At 39.0% G+C, this 19,870-nt stretch overlaps 1 long non-coding RNA gene across 3 annotated transcripts; it reads left to right on the forward strand.

The window, feature by feature from the left end:
- Positions 1-4,111: 4,111 nt before the first annotated feature.
- Positions 4,112-19,603, forward strand: LOC307028911. Of its 3 annotated transcripts, XR_013805144.1 has the most exons (4): positions 4,112-4,383; positions 14,786-15,054; positions 17,380-17,432; positions 17,546-19,603. It is a non-coding gene; the product is annotated as an uncharacterized lncRNA (long non-coding RNA). The 3 variants fall into 3 exon arrangements; XR_013805143.1 differs by having other exon boundaries at positions 17,380-19,603; XR_013805145.1 differs by having other exon boundaries at positions 14,789-15,054; positions 17,380-19,603.
- The last annotated feature ends 267 nt before the right edge of the window (positions 19,604-19,870 follow it).

The following is a 19,870-nucleotide window of genomic DNA, read 5'->3' on the forward strand; positions in this document are numbered from 1 at the left end:
GTTTGCGGAACTAATTGGCAATATGTGCGGGTAGCGGGGCGGGTTCGGTATTGCACGTCGCGGGTGCGGGGCGGGAGCGGGTCTTGAAAATCAGACCCGTGCAGGACTCTGCTGTAGGTGTGTATTGTTCTGCATATTGCTGGGACCAGCTTTAGGGGATGAGGTGGGTAGGACTATACAAAGAGTGATGATGAAAGAGTAAAATAAAGGCTGGATTTATTATAAATATATGATATGAATATGGTAGTAACACACATTTGAATTGATTTCAGTCTGAAATATGTGATTTAAGGATACAGAGAGCAGGACAGCCTTGGCTCCATTCAGTTTCATTGAGAGGATGGAAATTAGATGGGACAAATGCATGGAGGAGAGGGAGGCGACACACTTGATTTTCCCTGAGGCCAAAAGGCATTACAGGCGAGTGTTTAGGTGAATTTCACAAACTGGGATTGGACACACAACAGCTGGGACTTCTTAGGCTGAATTGGAGACTAAGGTAAACCTCCATACTTGCTAACAAACTGTCATTTGCTTTGAAGAACAGGATTCCCTGCAGTCTTATGTTCATTAACAGTTGACCAACAACAAATTAATATTTACCCAGAGGCTTATATCCTCATTAGCAAATTAAAAGCTTATTTTTGCCCACAATCAGTAGAACGTTTTTGCTTTAGGAATGGATGACCTATACCAAAAGCGCGACGGTTGCCACCTTGAACTCGCCATGGCTGTGTTCAAACAGGTGGTGACATTATTTCAACCCAACGTTGTATATCAATGCCCTTGACCGTAAAAAGCCCAGGCTAGCGTCCTCTGGTATTATAGTCTTATTTGAATGACTGCAGATTTAAGCTGAATGTATATTCCCTAGAAGGACAATGGGGTTTCATGAAGCATTTGTCTACCATATGTACAGGAAGCCCTGGGATGCGGCGCAATGTGCAGCCACATGAGACACATTTATGACCCGGATACCGGAGGCTGCGTGATGGATAAAGATATCACGGCGCTCCGGGGCTTAGATATCAATCGCGGCCCAGGTATCTCTACGGTGTTTTCATTAGAGTGATGGAGAAACAGGGTAATATGCAAAGCCAGGGCTCCTCTTAGGGAATGACAACCTCAATCTATCAATGCCTCCTTTAGCCCAGATCTGAGAGGCAACAACAGAGACGGAGGAGAGAAAAAGAGAGCGTGCAGGGGCGCTCTCCATCTCATTCCTCCTCTGCCGGCTGATTACAGGGCACCGGGGTATCAATCCTTGACAATTTATTCCCGTCGGATGCTCGTGGAGTTGATAGCTTTTTTAGGGGTTCATTCTGAAATGGAAATGACTATGGGATTGACATGAGGGGTGAAGGAAGCTACGGGGGAGAGCAGGAGTAGGCTACACAACGGGGTCAAGGCGGATCAGCAGTTTAAGTGTGGTTACCTGGATAAAAGACAACAATCTTAGCATATAATGAGAGAGCAGCGGGAAGAGAGGAGACATGCTGGATTTATAAATAAGCATTTCTACAGTAAGTGTACAGAATGTGAGCGGATGCACTGTAAATGGCTTTTTGCTAATAGGCTGACACAGTCTGTCATTTGCATTCATTAGTGGCCGTGGTTAATATGCAGTCACCTATAGCAGGGCCACTGCTGCAAAAGACACTAGTGGAGAGGGAAGTGAACATCGAAAGGGATATGGATGAATGCTGGTTAATTGAAGAGAGCTGTATGGTCTACTAAATTCATTAGTAAGTTGTGTATGTATGTGGGTTTTCCCATTCCTGTAGTGTGTTATATAGGTTTTTGTGCATGTAAATTGTCTCTAAGGCTAAAATCCCTGTGTTCCCTCCGGAGGGATCACAACTGAGTCGACCAGCTAACCCAGGGGTCGGCAACCCGCGGCCCACGGGCCGCATGCGGCCCTTTAAAGAGCCTGTGACACGATTTTCCCCCCATCATCCAAACCCATCAATTTGAGTAAATATTGTCCCCTTGAAAACCGTTACTGAACTGATTTTGGATATTTGTACTTTGATAACCATTAATCTGCCCTTCAATGTTGACCATTTCCTGGATCTTCTCGGGGATTCTTCAAGTCCCGCCAAATTATGGATGACGTCAATGCAGGCACAGCGCTCCAGCTGCACCGTTCAGGATCCCAGCATCTGCATGTAAACGCACGATGGCGCACACAGCAGCAAGCTCAGACAGCGATGACAGTTTAATTTTGAACGTGTCTGAGAGCTCATATGAGGCTGAAGGATCGGTTTATTTTGTATCTGTTAGAAGTTTAGGAATTAGGTGCGTCAATATGGGCGATCATACGGTCATGTAGCCAGTGGTGGACTGGGACTAAAAATCAGCCCGGGACTCTCGACCGGCCCACTTCGGTACAACTAGTAAATTGTCAACGGGGGGAGTGGGGGACGTGCTAGTGACTTATCCGACCGGCCCACTTCGGTACCGGCCCATCGGGATTCGTCCCGATGGCCAGTCCGCCACTGCACCCAGCCCAGCCCACGTAAACTGTCAACGGGGGGAGCCTCGCTGCGGGTAAACGGTGAACCTAGTGTCACGATCGGAATGGGAATAATAATAATAATAATAATAATAATAATAATAATAATAATAATAATCCGTGCATTTTATCCATTAATTTCCCCAACATTGTGGTAAAAAAAAACACACGTTTAATCCACGTTGGTGTACTACTACAACCAGTGGTGTAGTGGGGATGTTTAACTGGGTGGACGGGGTGGTGGGTGGACGGGAGACACTATGGACGCGCTCGTGAACTGTCAACGGGGGGGGCTTGGGGACCTCTGTGTCGCTTGTCAGCGCAACTTACATGATGCCGTTTAGACAATATAATAATAAAGGGCGGTGCCGGCTGTCAGCGAACCGATCCGGCCTTTCTGCGCGACTATCACTCAAATGCGGGACATAGTCTCAATGTGTGGGACGCGGGACAAATAATAAAAATGCTGTGTGTGCAGTCCCGCACAGTGCGGGACACCTGGTCACCGTACACACACAGTTCTGCCCCTCACACACACACGCTTCAAATCAAGTTGCATAAATGCTTGAGCTACGTTTTTATTATAATTACTGTGAAATCTGCCTATTATGTTTTCGTCATTATTACAACAAACACACACTTGCAACTGATAACACTGGCAATGATTTTAGATGTATTAGACTATTAAAAAAAGAAATCATGCTTCAAATAAGTGGGGGTACGGCGTACCCCCGCATCCAACGCCCACTACACCACTGACTGCAACTACAAAAAGCTAAGGTTTGTTTTCTCCTCAGGAAATGCAGACCGGTTCAAACAAAAGATTTTTAAATCATCATCCTCACGATCATTTAATGTATCATATGTTCGCCGAATTGACATGAAAGCACTAATAAATGTAGTTTCATCCACTTGAGTTTACAAAAATAATCGATTTGTTTTTATATCACATCCGACGGGAGGAAATTCAGCAGCTCTCACTACCGATTTTTAATCCTAATTTAATCATCATCTTCACCACGATCATTTATGTTTATGTTCGCCGAATTGACATGAAAGCACTGACAAATATGAATATACTGTAGTCAACTTCATTAAAACGTTATTAACGTGCCTAAACTCAGTAATTCACCATTTCTACGCATGACAACACACTTTGTCCGTGTTTGGCTCTCTCGCCGCACAGTGAAGCGTTCCCGCATTGACGTCACTTCCGGCTTCCCCCAAAACCTCAAAATGAGTCGAAGGAATTTTCCCGCGATGTTCGAAATTATTGATATTTATCGGAACGGTATCGCTTTTTCTTTTTTAAACTGACGGTTCGATATTACTAATAGCCCACTATTTCATTGCACAACAGTTGTTGGGTTCGTGTCACAGGCTCTTTAAGCCCTCTGCTCTGGCTCCCTTGAGCTTAGACAAAAAATAAGAAGGAAATAAAATAAAAGTATTTGTAGGACTATTTATATTTTGTTGCATGGTTGAAAATGTTTCCTATCTTGTATTTTGAGGTAATACTTTGACACATAAATAAAAAACAAAACGGTTTTAATTAGGTCAACTAAAATATGCGTCACATCCTGCTCCGGTCCCGCGCGAGCGCCTTTTCCTGCGGGTGAATAACCTGACCCCCGGCTCGATGAGCGAACTATGGATAAATCAAAGAAATGTACCGGAGGAACACAGGATTTAATTCTGTGTGGACAGAGTTATATGCTTTCACAGCAAACGATGCTGGTTTACCGGTATGTTTGATATGTAGAGAGAAGTTGTCAAAGGTGCTGCACTGCAGCCTTTACGTATCGAGAAACAACGGGAACAACACGGAGAGGAAGACAGCTGACGATCTTCAGTCATAATTCAATGGGGTATGTAATTTATTTCAGAAAACACTTTTTGTTATATTCCATGGAATGCTCTTAACATCCCGATAGCAATGAATATATTAAATGCTTGGACAATAAATACATACAAAAATGAATCTCTGGAAGCCGTAGCGCTGTAAAAAGCACGACCAATCATCTGAGCCGGCCCGGCTAAAATAACTGGATGGTCTACCTGCCTGTCAGCCTTCCATCTGTGCACACATTTATCTCGTGCCCTCATTGGTCATGTGCGCGTTCGTGTGTGTTGGAGGAGGGGCTCTGTGAGGAATTCTGAAGGAAGAGGCATATTTTTTCCGGTTGTGTATTTTCAAATTCGAGCGCACTCGAGCTGGTTTCTCCATTCTTACCTACCCTACCTTTAACTATTTTTAGGGTGCAGCTATATGTTTTATTTATTTCAAAGTGGGCCCATTTTAATAATATTTTTTTTCCTTCAAATGTGCAGAGGACTCCCCAAGTGCTGTGTTTAATTTATTTTAAAGTAGGCCTGTGTATTATTTGTAATTCTCCTTATAGGAGTTCTTTGTTTCTTATTAGAGGTTAACAGTTTTATATAATGTAGTAAATAGCCTAATAAATGCAAAAAAACTAGTTTTTGTCTGATATAACAATAAATACAACTTTATTAGCTATCAAGCTATGAAATATGTTTTGCGGCTCCAGACAAAAAAATGTTTTGGAAAAAGGAGCAAAATGGCTCTTTTGGTCAAAAAGGTTGCAGACCCCTGAGCTAACCAATCGGAGCACACTAGGCTCTGGTTTCAGACCAGAAAAGAGGTGCTGCAGCACAGGCAGTATGAGAAAAATAAAGAGCTTTTTGAACATTAAAGCATGGAGACATGTCCCAGTAGAGACACTAAAACAAATATGAACCTGGAAATGAGCTTGATATGTCCTCTTTTAATAAACAGGATTTTACACCAATGTAAACATGTATTTGGATAACCAGGTTTTTGATGATGTACTAAACGTTCCACTTTTCTTAACAAGTGGTTTGAAGCAGAAATCAACATTAGATAAAAAGTTGCATTTGGCTTTGTTAATGCCGAGTGCGTTGATTTTCCTCATGGAATGCCTTAAAATATTAAACAAATATGCAAATCTGCATCTGTATTCATCTTTCATCAAAGAAAATAAAAAGAAGAGGGAAGTTCAGATTCAGGGAATAAGGAAAGCGTTATGTGCAGAAAAAAGCGAGAGAAATATGACGAAAGATTTAGTGAGATTTCACACGGATAAGGAGACAGAGTCCAGGTTAACAATTCAACAGCAAAAGATAGAGACTGTGAGTAAAGACATGAGTCAGGAAGGCTGTAGCTGTATGCATTCTAATCAGAGACAGTGTATCACATACATCCGCTGTTGTTGTTAAGATAGTAAAATGCACTCCTTTATTTCGATGTTTGGATTATCGAAATAAACAGTATTAAGCATATATTAATACGTCTATTATTCATTAGTCTCTTGATATATTCTAATAGCTTGTAAACAATCATGATAAACTTGATTGTTTTGTATCAAAGTATCTATTTTTTGGGTTTCATTATTAAAAGAAATGGATTACTAACAGCTACTATATGTTAGTCTTCGTCCTGCTTCAAATAGCTTTCTGTCACAAAAAAACGATTTCGCATGTTCTTATTGTCGAAGTGATTTGTTGATGACCTCGGTGCTGTCTAGTCATCATCTGGTCTTTGTCATGGATAACATATTTTTGACAAACATTAAAAGTCCTACTTCTCGTATTATCACATCATTGGACAGAGGTAAGCAGAGGATCTATGCAATATGCATTACATTAATACACAAAAAAACATCAACTTCAAATTCTAGTATGTCGCTATCTTTTGTGTTTTGTGTTCTTAGATTTTCATGCATTTATATTTTGTGCAAATATTTCTCTGAATTTTTTACAAGTTAATAGTTTTTTTAAATTGTTTTTAAACAGAACTATTTTTGCTTTTTTCCTACAAATTGATTCCTTTCACTTATCATTCCTACCCAAAAATGCATTCAAATGTTGCTTGTGGATGTTTTAAATAAGGATTTTAATAAATCCAGACATCTCCCCTGACCCTGTGTTGTGTAACTGCCCTCTTGGGATGTGTATTGTTACTGTTCTTGATATTGGGTTTGATTACAAAAACACAGCGTCAGAAATATGCTACAATTTAATACCAAGGTTATATTAATACAGCTGTAATCGCATAAATGTGGTTAGTCGGAACGAAACAGCCCAGCATGTGCTCTGACCCGGCGCTGTGTTCACACAGTAATTGGGTTATTTTTTAACCCAGCACTTTTTCACTGCGTAAGTGCTATTAAGTGGCAAGCAGCCACTACTGCATTACAAACTGAACATGTACCCATAATGTTTTCCAACCCCAATCAGTCTGTCTATGGTACACCAGACAATATAACACATTATATAATCTAATATGTTTAACATGCTGAACAACAGAGCACTGACGGCTCCCTGCCAGAACAATACAGCTCTCTGATTGGGTAACACTTAAACCAAGGTCAGTTGTATTTACAATGGGAACGTTGGATTAACATATGGAAAGACAGAAATGTGAGAAGAAAGGATAAATAATTGTTTTGATTCACTTGTAATAATGTTTGGGAGGAATTCATCCGACTGCTTTGATACTCTTATTGCATCATGCTTTAGTTATTTCGTATATGATATACAATCATTTGTCAACCTATTATTTGGCGTATTTCAAAACAAAGTCAAAGAAATTAAGATTTCAACCAATTTCCAACCCAAAAACACTGAACCGGATACATATTGAGACAAACCACCTGTGCTGTAGGAGAGCCGCCATGATAGCAGCTGCTGAGTCATGCTGGGAACCAGAAGGGGCAAATCACAGGGACCATTTCTCTAACCGCCTGCTGCTTCCCCTCCTCTTTCCTCGGTTCCGCTCCTCGACTCCTCCGCTCGCATCTGCTGTGGGCGGGACTAAGACACGAGGCTAGGAGTCGAGGAGGGGATTCGAGGAGGGGATTCGAGGAGGGGAGTCGAGGAGGGGAATTAGAGAAATGAGAAAGAGCCCATGTCGGCGGCATTTAAAGGCCCAGTGAAGTGCATGTTTTTGCACCAAAATGAAATGGCAGTTTCATTCCTTACATATCATTGTGCCTGTTCATGGCTAAAATAATTTTTAATAATTCATAATTAATGAATGAATGAATTATTAATTTTGCCGTCTGAGCCTAACGGAAGTTGCAGACGATAGTGGCTGTGACGTCACAAGATGTACCCAGTTGCGATTGTAAACATGGCGGAGACTCTGGAAAGTGATACTAGTGTGAGAGAAATGATTGATTTGGACAGCTTTTCGGACAGGATAGATGAGGAAAGTGATCAATCTGGTGCACTTTGAGGGCAACATTAAGAGATTTACGGATACAGCTCTCAACACTCATATGAAACATATATTTCAATAATCAAAAAACATTGGAATGATTTCTTAACCTATTTTATACAACTAATATTACATAGATGGAAATATTTGTTTACATAGATGACCAAACCCACTGAGATAACTTAGGCTACAGTTTACCTCCCTGAGCTGACGTTATCTCTCTCAGTCCCACAGGAGAGCACTCTCCCTCTCCTTATTGTTGAAACAGCTAATCTCCGTTAGCTCCGAGCTAGCACCAGATGCTAACAACAACCCTGTAACTCTCTCAGTCTCTCTTTCTCTCTCTCTCGAATCGACCAGTGGCCTTTATTTATCATGATCAATCAAAGAATCTCCGAAACAATGACACCAGCCAGGCTCACCTTCATCTTTTGGGAACAGAAACATCGCCACTTCGGCAGACTTGACATTACTACAGCCAGCGGCAATGCATCGTTTCCCCTGTGTTTTTCATCCCTCTTTCTTCACTGTCGCCTCCATTGTCAGGTTTTCTCGATTGGCAATCACTTCCAGTCGACTCCGACACACTTTCCAGGAAAATACTAGCTCAAAAACGTTGAGAAATTCGACTTTGAAAAAGAGAAAAAACGAACGGTGGTGAATGTAAACAGTGCAGCGGCGTCCATCTCGTGACGTCACGCAGTAGATCGCAAGCCACGCCCACGAAGGCGAAGGTCGACTGCAGATTTCCCCGGAAAATTCAAAACTCGTCAAATTTGTTGCTATTCCAACATTTTTTGATATGGGTTCCAATGGACAATTTTGGTCATTACTATACGTATTAGCATAACAGATCATGCACAGGTGCACACTTCACTGGGCCTTTAAAGGCAATGTGAGTGCCATTCCCATTGGATAACAATTTGATTGGTTTAAATTGTGTACAATGCTTTTGTGTTTTTCCCCTTAAATTCTGAGAAACAAATAGTTGTTTAGTTTAGGATGGCCGAAGACACTACACTACCCATAATCCTCAGCTATCGTTTGAGACTACACCATGCGCTTTGCTCGACAAACCCTGTGATTAGTTCTCAAGCTCTGTGATTGGATGACCTCTGACTGTATTCCATATGAAAAAAAACATTTTGTAAAAGATTAAATCATACTTCATTCAGCAGTGCTTACTTTACTCTTTGAAAGTCATCACATAAATGCATTGTAATAAATGATTCGGTTGCGTTAAATATTACCTCTGGCTTAGTTCTTTATTTATCTACAGAGATTGGGCCTAAGAATAGACCGGAAACTATTCTTTTACCGTTCTGTTTTAATTTCACAGTAAAGTTAGTAGTAATATTTAGTTTTGATATTATTGTTTTTTATTAACTACTAGACAGCTGGGTCATGTTAAGATCTTTTCTGTGTTGCTGTGGGTTTTTTCCATCGCTTTTGTATTACAAATATCAAAACAATATGTGTGGTCGTCTGTGGATAACAAAATATATCCGTCGTAAACTAAACCGGAAACAACAGTAGGCCTATATTTTACCTTTTTTTTTTTTTACTTTAACTTCACAGCTTTTTAACGTGAACCACCTACTGGTTAAAGCACGTTATTACACGTTTAGAGTAATTGCAATGCAGGTAGATTGTGTTTCTTTTTAATGACTGTTTTAAAATGCCTTTTTCTTAATGTCTTTTATTTTTGTAAAGCACTTTGAATTGCCTTGTGTTGAAAGGTGCTATATAAATAAACTTGCCTTGCCTTGCCTAAGGTCTGCTGCATGTGTAATACTTTAGGTTAAGGTCTTCTTTTAAATACATGTAAGCAAAAAGCTTTGGGGGTATCTATCTACAGATAAATATTAAGCCTGACAAAGTACTTAATGTCTAATATATTGCATGGTTTGTTTTGGGACTTGACAATCAACTTTCCTGCAATGTTAACTATGTTGAAGCACCTATTTTAACCGATATCATACATATTTATTATACTCTTATAAGATGTATGTTTGTAGTATAAGAAATGTGCAGAATTTGACAGTTTAATGGTGGAAGTATACACACATATTGATAGATGTCTTGTAATGCACTTTTGAGAAACCTGTGACCCAAGTTTTTCCTTCATTGCATAACTACACCTTAGTTGTGTATATGATATGTCAATAAACCTTAAAAAAAAAAACCTCCCAGTCCGTGACTTTTATATAGCATATAGTTATATAGCACCCTCTTTTGTTAAAAATTGTCAATAGGAAGTCAGATTGAAAAAAATCGCCAAATAAATTGCCATTTATACCTATATCCGCCAGCGGGTAATATTTACCTCATAGAAAATGCAGCGTAAACATGAAGTGTTGCTATAGCAACGCCTTTTGTCTACTGCGGTTCCTTATAGATAGAGAGATAGAGAGAGATAGATAGATAGATATATTGATAGATAGATAGAGAGAGAGATAGATATATAGTTATAGATAGTGTAACATCTTGGAGAATACAAGATCTTGGATGAATGAGCTCACGTTGACGACGTAATGCATGTGTGCAGGTTACGTGCCAGTTGAATAAAGATGGACACTCGGAATGAGAGAAGTAGTCTGCGTCGTCTGTGTATGTAGACAATTATATGTCCATAGAACAGAACATTACAGATGGATCGATAGATAGTTATAGATAGATAGAGAGAGATTGAGAGATTTGTACCTAAACAAAACACAAGTCTAACACCAAGCCTTTAAATCAGCACTTGTAGCGATATTTTATACTTCATGCTATCTGCACAAACTATATCATATGAAAAGCTGAGAGTCCAAAGATTCTATTGGTATAAATGTCATCCCTGTGCGATTAAAACTCACTGTTCTGTATGATAAATAAAAGAACATTGTACCTTGCAAATCAATAGCGGGTACATTTTACCCGTTGGCGGTTTTAGGTATACAGCGACCTCTGGCGGTTCTAGTGTTAATAATGCTTTATAGAGATCTGCAGATACATTTTTTGTCTTTTCAACCACCCACTATCAAATATCTCGCCTGATTGTTTGCACTTGACAATCACCTTCACTGAATTTTACTCAGGTGTAACTAAAGTCTGATTTAACCCTTTAATGGCCAGACCAAGAAAAAAGCTATGGAAAAATTATTTGTTTGCATTTTTTTATCAAATGGGCCACAAATAACCCCAAACACATTTTTCTTTTTTGACTGACCACACAGTTTTGTTTTTATGAGCCTCTACCAACTGTTCGAGCTGGCTTTCTATGGTAAAAGTGCATTTTCAACAATCATCATCTACAGTACAGTATTTGTATGCATCAAACTCAAATAAAACACAAACTCAAATACATTTTGTTTCTTTTATGGAAAATGAGCAATATATACAACCAGATATATTCATGAAAGATAATAAATTATAATTGTAAAAAAGAAAATGGAAAAAAGTAATGTAAAGTGTTTTTCATGATAAAAAAATACTTGCTCATCTTACTGTATGCTGAATTGGCCTAAAAAGAAACCACTGGCCTAACAGCAAATCTCTATATCCTGTGTTGGCCTAACTTGATCATCTGTTTGCAACCTTGGGCTGAATGCCATGCATGAAAGGTGCTGTATAAATGATTATCACTCTTTCACTCTGAGACTCATAAGGCAGTACTGGATTTAGTAATATTACCATGAATCTAGCCATTTATTTACCATATGTTATTGGAAAACATCTCTGAAACTCTAAAAAAGTCATTTTGCTAGTTGACCATAAAAGGCCACATCGAAAGATTGGTCGAGCATATTTTCCAAAAAATAATTACACCCTTGTTAAAAAAAATGTTGTGCATCAAATTATCTAACAATGTTCAGTCATTGCTCTGACACTAAAATATGTCAAAATGGTGGCGCTGGCGGTTAAAGGGTTAAGGGTTGTTTATATTTCACATCATTAATCCAAATCTGTAAAGTAACTAAAATAAATGTAGTGGAGTAAAAACCCCAGGTTAACCTTAAAGAAAGCCCTCAGGATTATAAAAGAACCCCCATCACCCCAGCCACAAACTGTTCTGTCTGCTGCCGTCTGGCAGGCGGTACCGCAGCATCCGGACTAAAACCACCAGACTCAGGGACAGTTTCATCCCACAGGCGAGAAGACTATTAAACACCTGAACTTTTTAAACAACATCCACAACATTAATCTGGCTGCAATTTACAAATTATTTATCTAATATATCATACTCAACTCATCACTTGTATATAGACACCAATGTGTTTCCCATCCCCTAAACCTCCAGGGATGTATACAGTTTAATACTGGCAACTTCTAATTATGGGAAATACGAAAACCTCTTTTAAAACTACAATTTTGAATAGTGTGCCGTCGATGGGTTTCATTCTATTTCAAAGTGCTGTTTGACGCTCGGCGTAACCTTGGCGCACTGACACTCCAACATCCAATCACAGAGCCTGAGGACTAATCACGGGGTTTGTCAAGCAAAGCGGCTGGTTAGTCCTAAACGATAGCTGAGGATTAAGGGTAGTGTAGTGTCTTCTGCCATCCTAAACTCCGAAAAAATATTTGTTTCTCCGAATCGAAGGGGAAAAATACAAAAGCATTGTAGACAATTGAAACCAATCAATGTTGTGTAATTAACAAGGATAATCTGGTGTTTTTGAGTTGATGAGTAGTGCAGATATCACTGTAAAATCAATCGACAGTAAAGAGAATACTTACTTCCAGGTGTAAAATTCTCCGTTATCCAATGGGAATGGACGCTCACAGTGCCTTTAACTGCCGCCAACATGGACCGATGCGGTGCTTCCCTGAGCGTCAAATACCGCCGCCGATGGGAATACATTGCAATCAGTTGAAAGCTCTTTGAGTCCGTTTATGAAGCTGAAGGAGACTCGGCGCGTCACATCTGCACGCCAAAGGACCCTGACCAACCGTCGCTATTGGACTATCAGAGAGTGAGACTGTGTTGGTTTCATACTCACACTCAAAAAGACCATGTGTTGTATGTCAAGATTTTCCTCAAAACATGAAAATATAATTGAATATCCTTCAGGTGTTTTTAAAACTGTGCTTGTTTAGTTGATTTAAGTAAAGTTCATATCCGTGCATCTATGACTTTGAAAAGGGTAAATCTAATTATACGTTGTCTAGAAAACTGTCAGTTGAGGGCTCAGTAATGACATTTTACCATGCTTCAATAATCACCTGATAAGCCTGGCTGGAAAGCCTTTCGAGGCACTTAATTAATTCCTTGTTTTCTAAGTATTCTGGACGATACTAATAATCCTGCGGAGAGGGATAAATTCCAGGAATAAGCCAATTATTCCAGCAGATACCTGGCTGAGACTTTCCTCTAGGTAGCCAAGGTGCACACTCATGTGACAGTTGAAGTTATAGACTGTATATAAGATGTGGACGTAGTCCTTGTGATGTCACCCATTGGTTGTTGCACTTTGCAACACTTTAAAAGCAGTGCTTCAACAATGTACACTCATTGAACTGCGTGGAGCCACTCTTCAGCACATCTTCTGGGAGAATATGTCCCTGGTGTCCTCTCGAGGCCCTAATGCTAAGCTAACAGTAACATTGCCTTAAAGGTCAGCTATTATGCAATCACTTTTTCATTTATTTTATGCATAAAGGTGGGTCCTCTATATGTTAAGATATTTCAGGAAATAAGAATCCATCTCTGTCTGTCCTGATCCATTTATATAAAAACCTGTCTGAAAATGAGCTGATCAGATTTTTGGCCACTTTCTGATGTCACAATGTTTTTTTGGGTTGTGCAACCATTAGCCAATAAATAAGCACCACATCTTACCTGAATCTCCTCCTCGAGCACCATGTGTTTTTTTTAACCAATCACCTCTCAGAGGGGCGTGGCCAGCAGCAGCTCATTAGCATTTAAAGCTACATACACAGAATCAGCACTTTTGGAACAGGGCTGAAACAGAGGGATGTGATAATTCATGATCTGTTAGAAAAAGAGTATAATAGGGGAGCTTTAAGTTGTAATTTGAAAACAACATGGTAGCTACGAAGAGGATACATATACATATCTGGTTAACAATATGTAGATTTTTTATTTAGAATTGTATTGATCAGATGATCTTAGGGGGCTGGCTGGGCTGAAAAAGGGAATTCATATCATCTTAATCCAGACCAGGGATGGCTTTGTAGGTAATTCCGACATTATTTACTAGAAATGTGTTCCTTACGTAAAGGGCAAACATTGCAGTAACGCTACAATTTGCATTTCCACCTGAACGTTTTGATTAATTTGGGAATGAGTTCTGAGTCATTTGCCATTGTCAGGGGGAGTTTAAATGTATAGTCTAGGAGTGATGATATAAAAGCATGTATGACACACTGCTGTTCCCATCCTACCTATCCCGTCTGTTGCTTTCTCTTATTTATGACCACAATGTTTCCTGAACGAAGAACTGTTTGTGCCTAAAGAAAACCAAAGTAGTGGAAGTACATATAAAAAATGTTTTGCCTCAACTATTATTGTACTGTCCTGGCAATGAGGCCACACAATACTCATTCTGGTTAATCATAAAAACCACAACGTTTGACCACAAATCGTTTTTTCAGTAAGTCATTTGTCCAACTGACTAACTGTGCTCTTGAAGAAACTGTGGAAAATGAAAAAAAGTGATAATAAGTACAAAAAGATGTACTCTCTGGGTGAATTTATTGTACTTCATAACATCTTAGCCTGCAAACTGAGTGCAGGGTTGTACTCATTGCACAATAAACGTGAAACTGAGATTAAGCATGATTACTTTAGGGAAAGAGATATTGAGGCTTCTAAGATGCATATCATTAGATGTTAATGGTGTTCCTGTTTTTCTAGACTAACTGCCGTCAGTGATTGTTCGCCAATTCAACTGGAATAGCTTATATTTGTTGTTGTTACTCTCTCCTCCCATTCCAACTCTCTGCGTCCCCCTTTCTCCCCCATCTCTGCTGTCTCTCTTTCTGTTATGATTGGACCTCACTAGCAGAGGGAGTGTTTGGCGTTTTGGCAGGCAGAGTTCTGGAGGCTGCAGTTATCTGGGGGGGGACGTTTTTCAGACTCCGTGGGCTGACCCCCGTATCCTGTGACGCTGGGACGGGACTTCCTCAGCTGGCCTTATCAGTTAGAACCACAACACTGGCACAGACCCACTGACCAAGAACTTGCAAAACTGGGACTGCTGTCGCCAAAGTATGACGTATGTTCCTCAGGCAAATAACGACGGAGGTATGGGAAAACATCAGGGTTTATGAGGTAAGTCATGTTATGTACATTTGGTTTAACCCGAACACAGACAGCAGTCTCCTGTATCGGAGACATTTTACAAAACATGCTACATGACGATGCTCTATTAAAAAGTATCCTAATGTATTCTGTATATTTTATATTATGTATTTTTTAGATGCTTTATTGATATATGTCTTTTCTACTTTGCATATGTATATGTGTACCATCCATCTGTCCGTCCATCCGTCCATCTGTCTGTACAGGACAGATTTGCCTGAATAGGTTAATTCCTGATTGTGTGCAAGCAAAAGTCCTGCATTAAAAAAAAAATTATACTTAAAGGTGGGGTAGAAAGCAGCTCGAGTGCGCTAGAATTTGAAAATACACAGGAAAAAATCTGCCACTTCCTTACAGAGCCCCTCCTCCAACACACACGAACGTGCACATGACCAATGAGGGCACGAGATAAGTTTGTGCACAGATGGAAGGCTGACAGGCAGGTAGGCCATCCAGTTATTTTAGCCGGGCCGGCTAAAATGATTGGTCGTGCTTTTTACAGTACTACGGCTTCCACAGATGAAATTTTTTTATGGATTTTTTGTCAAAGCACTTAAGATATTCATTGCTATCGGGATGTTAAGAGCATTCCATGGAATATAACAAAAAGTGTATCTCGAGCCGGTGTCTCAAACTTACCTACCCCACCTTTAAGTAAAAGTACCAAAGTATTAGTAGCCAAATATACCTTAGTTCCAACTTTTGAATACTTTTTTTATACTGCCAGGTATCCCAATCCAAAATAGTACATCATAATGTATCAGTGAGTTTAATTGTTGTTGTATTAATGAATAATATAGCAGGAGTAACTAGTAACACATCTTGTCATATAAATGTAGTGGAGTAAAAAGTGCAATATTTGCTTCTAAAATGTAGTGGAGTAGATAAAAAAATTAGCATTACATGGAAATAGTCAAGTACACTTATCTATAAAATGTAATAAGGTACACTACTTGAGTAAATGTACTTGAGTAAATGTACTTTCCCTGTCTCCGGGTCAACCGGAGCAGGGAATGAGTTTTGATTGGACTATGGTAAGCCATTTGAGTATTTATTCCATATCCTTGATATCAGATGGCAGCTGCCTACACTAGTTGGCTCTTTGATTTCACTTGTTAGATATATGGTCAAACTAGTTTGGCACTAAATACCCGACTGATGCACCTCACGTCTTCGAGACGTTGCTAAAAACATTGCAGGAGAACGCCCCCTAAGGCTCTCCCTCACAGAGCTAAACTGACCAATCAGAATCTGGGTCCCGCCTGCTTCATTTGCATATTGCTGACTAGTGAACGTCTTGGCCATATGAATGGCAACTAGTTAACTAATGGATACATATTGCAGCTTACACGTTAACTAGTGAAGGCAAAATGTTCACTAACTAGTTGAAGCCTCTTTTGGTCTTAAAGCTGACTATTGAGGCTCAAAATGTGCACTAGTTAACTAGTGAGTGATTCTGGGTGCTACTAGTTTACTAGTGCAGACAATGTATGCCACTAGTTAACTAGTTCCCCAGCTAGCGGGGAACGTTCTCACAACTTTGGCTAACGTTACCTATTGGTTCTAATAAGGTTTTAAAGAAACGTTTTAATCTGATGTTCAAAGAACCTTTTTAGGATGTTTATTTGTTCAAATAATGTTCCTATAAGGTTTAACTAAGACATAACGTTTTAACTGCAACATTCAGAGGATGTTATTAAGGCCTGAGATTACAGAAAGTCTTTTCATAAAACGTTTCTTTAATGTGATATGTTAACAAAGGTGGAACGTTTTCCTTGCAACATTCTAAGGATGCGTTTTGGACGCTGTTGGGTAACACATTAAAGATGTTCTTTATAAAACGTTCCCTCAATGTTACATGATAACAAATGAAGAACATTTTCAAAGCAACATTCTGAAAATGTTTTCAGGATGTTATTGAGGCCTGAGATGAGAGAAAGGGTTGTATAAAATGTTCCCTCAATGTTACATAATAACAAATGAAGAACATTCTCCAAGAAACATTCTGAAAATGTTTTCAGGATGTTATTCTTTTTTTATAAAACGTTGCTGTTATGGCAAATATTAACACGGTCAAGGTCAACGTCAGATTTATTTCTTGAGCGCTTTAAAAAACAAACTTGTTGCATTTTTTTGAAAAGGATGTTTTAAAAAAAATCTGATGTCACCATATTTTCCTTTTAAAAAAAACAAACAAGCACATAATTCATGATAAGCTGTAAGCAGATATTGCATGTTTGCGGTGGCATGTGTGAGTTCCCAGCTAGAAATGTGTGTTACCATTTGTTGTTCTAGGAATGTTTTCAGCGGGACGTTTTATTTTTGTTCCTGGAATGTTCTTCTGAAAGGTAGGATAACGTTCTTTAAAAACATTCTTGAAAAGTTTGGTGATAACCTTCTTAAGATGTTTTTGATAACATTATTAGAACATTATGCCCTACTGTTCTTAAAACATTTTCAGCGGGGCATTTTATTTTGGTTCCCAGAATGTTCTTCTGAAAGGTAGGTTAACGTTCTCTAAAAACATTCTTAACATTTTTGGTGATAAGTTTCTTAAGATGCATGAGCGCATACATCTTAATAATAAGTGCCGTTCGAATTCTCTACATGATAGGAAAGGAGGTTTCAAACTTCCTTTATAACCTCCTTTAGCTTAGGAACCACTGAACCTCCCTTACCGAAAGGAGAGGAGAAAATGCTGTCCCACAATGTCTTGCAGCCGCAGCATTTGCCATCACACAACAGTCGGCCGTTCACGGAAACAACCGATTATGACGGAGAAATTATATCATGAAACTTACCGTGCTTATTAAGCATTTTAAAACGTATGTGGTAAGTTGCCAAAGTGCTTTGTTTTGAACGTTCATCAGTATTATAATCAAAAAGAGAAATATGAACGTTAGTTTTTACTGAAATGATTAAATAAAGTCAACATTTCTCAGAGCTGTGTGGGGTTTGTTCAACTTTTAAAATATGTTTGAATGGTGATATACACAGTGATAGATGTTAAGGACTAACGTTTATAATAAATACATCCCAGCTAGCGGGGAGCGTTCTCACAACTTTGGCTAACATTACCTATAGGTTCTAATAAGGTTTTAAAGAAACTTTTTAATCTGATGTTCAAAGAACCTTTTTAGGATGTTTATTTGTTCAAATAATGTTCCTATAAGGTTTAAGGTTAACTAAGACATAACGTTTTAACTGCAACAATCAGAGGATGTTTTGAGGATGTTATTGAGGCCTGAGATGACAGAACGTTTTTTTATAAAATGTTCCTTTAATGTGATGTGTTAACAAAAGTGGAACGTTTTGCCTGCAACATTCCAAGGACGTCTTTTGGACGCTCTTGGGGTAACACATTAAAGATTTTCTTTATAAAACGTTCCCTCAATGTTACATGATAACAAATAAAGAACATTCTCCAAGCAACATTCTGAAAATGTTTTCAGGAGGTTATTATTTTTTTATAAAATGTTCCTGTGATGCGAAATATTAACAGGGTCATGGTCAATGTCAGATTTATTTGTAGTGCGCTTTAAAAAACAAACTTGCTGCATTTGGTTGAAAAGGATGTTTAAAAGAAATATGATGTCACCACATTTTCCTTTTTAGAACAAAACAAGCACGTAATTCATGATATTGCATGTTTGCGTAGGCATGTCTGAGTTCCCAGCTAGACATTGTTGGTTCTAAAAACATTTTGAAAATGTTACCATTCATTGTTCTAGGAATGGTTTCATTGAGGAGTTTTATTTCGGTTCCTAGAATGTACTTCTGAAAGGTAGGATAACGTTCTCTAAAAACATTCTTAAAATGTTTGGTGATAAGATTGTTTGAACATTATACCCCAAGTGTTTTTGTTGTTTATGCACATATCTCTATTGTCATATGATCCATATAATAATACTTAGAAAACCAAAGACAGACATATAGAAGAACGGACCGACTATCACTGCCCGTCCCTGAAACCCCTGTTAGTGTTTGTATGTGTTTGCTTCTACTGTGTGTCTCTCTCTCTCTCTGCCTGCTGGTCTGCTCTACACGGCTGGGAGCAATCTCCAATCAACCACACCTGCAACCTGCTCGTCAGCCACACTATGAAAGCCTGCAGCCTGCTCTCATTCCCTGCCAGATTGTTGCCGTGAACGGTTTGTTGTGTGCCGCTCTAGCTTTTTACCAGCATATTCTTTGACAACTTTGCCTGCTTTGGCTTCACACTGATTTTTGTGTCTCTCCCGGAGGAATCCAAGGCCTTCCACACTCCCAAGACCAGCCAGGCCTCTCTACCCACCCTGGAACAACTGTTTCCTACTGCCGCCATAACCAACCTCCACTCCCAGCTCCCCTTTTCTAATAAACAAATGTTACTTTCACCAGCTGATTCCGTGTCATCCTTTTACATGTGTTAATAGTCAAATTCCAATAGTTAAGTAAACTATCATAATCATCCTAATGACCACAGTGGTCAGTCCACTTACCCAGGAATTTTGAGTTGAACAATTACAGGAATATTATGTCTTTATGTTCTAATAATGTAAATTATTATGTATATTTTAGTAAATTGTTACCATGGAACATTTGCATAATTTCTTTAGCATAAACCATGTTATCCTCTAAAATAATAACATTCTGGCAACATAAAAAATGAAACTTGCAGCTGGAAATGTTTTAAGAACAGTAGGGCATAATGTTCTAACAATGTTATCAAAAACATTTTAAGAATGTTTTTAGAGAACGTTATCCTACCTTTCAGAAGAACATTCTGGGAACCAAAATAAAAGCT

Source organism: Notothenia rossii, assembly GCF_949606895.1.
Source record: "Notothenia rossii genome assembly, chromosome: 2".
Taxonomy (NCBI): Eukaryota; Metazoa; Chordata; class Actinopteri; order Perciformes; family Nototheniidae; genus Notothenia; species Notothenia rossii.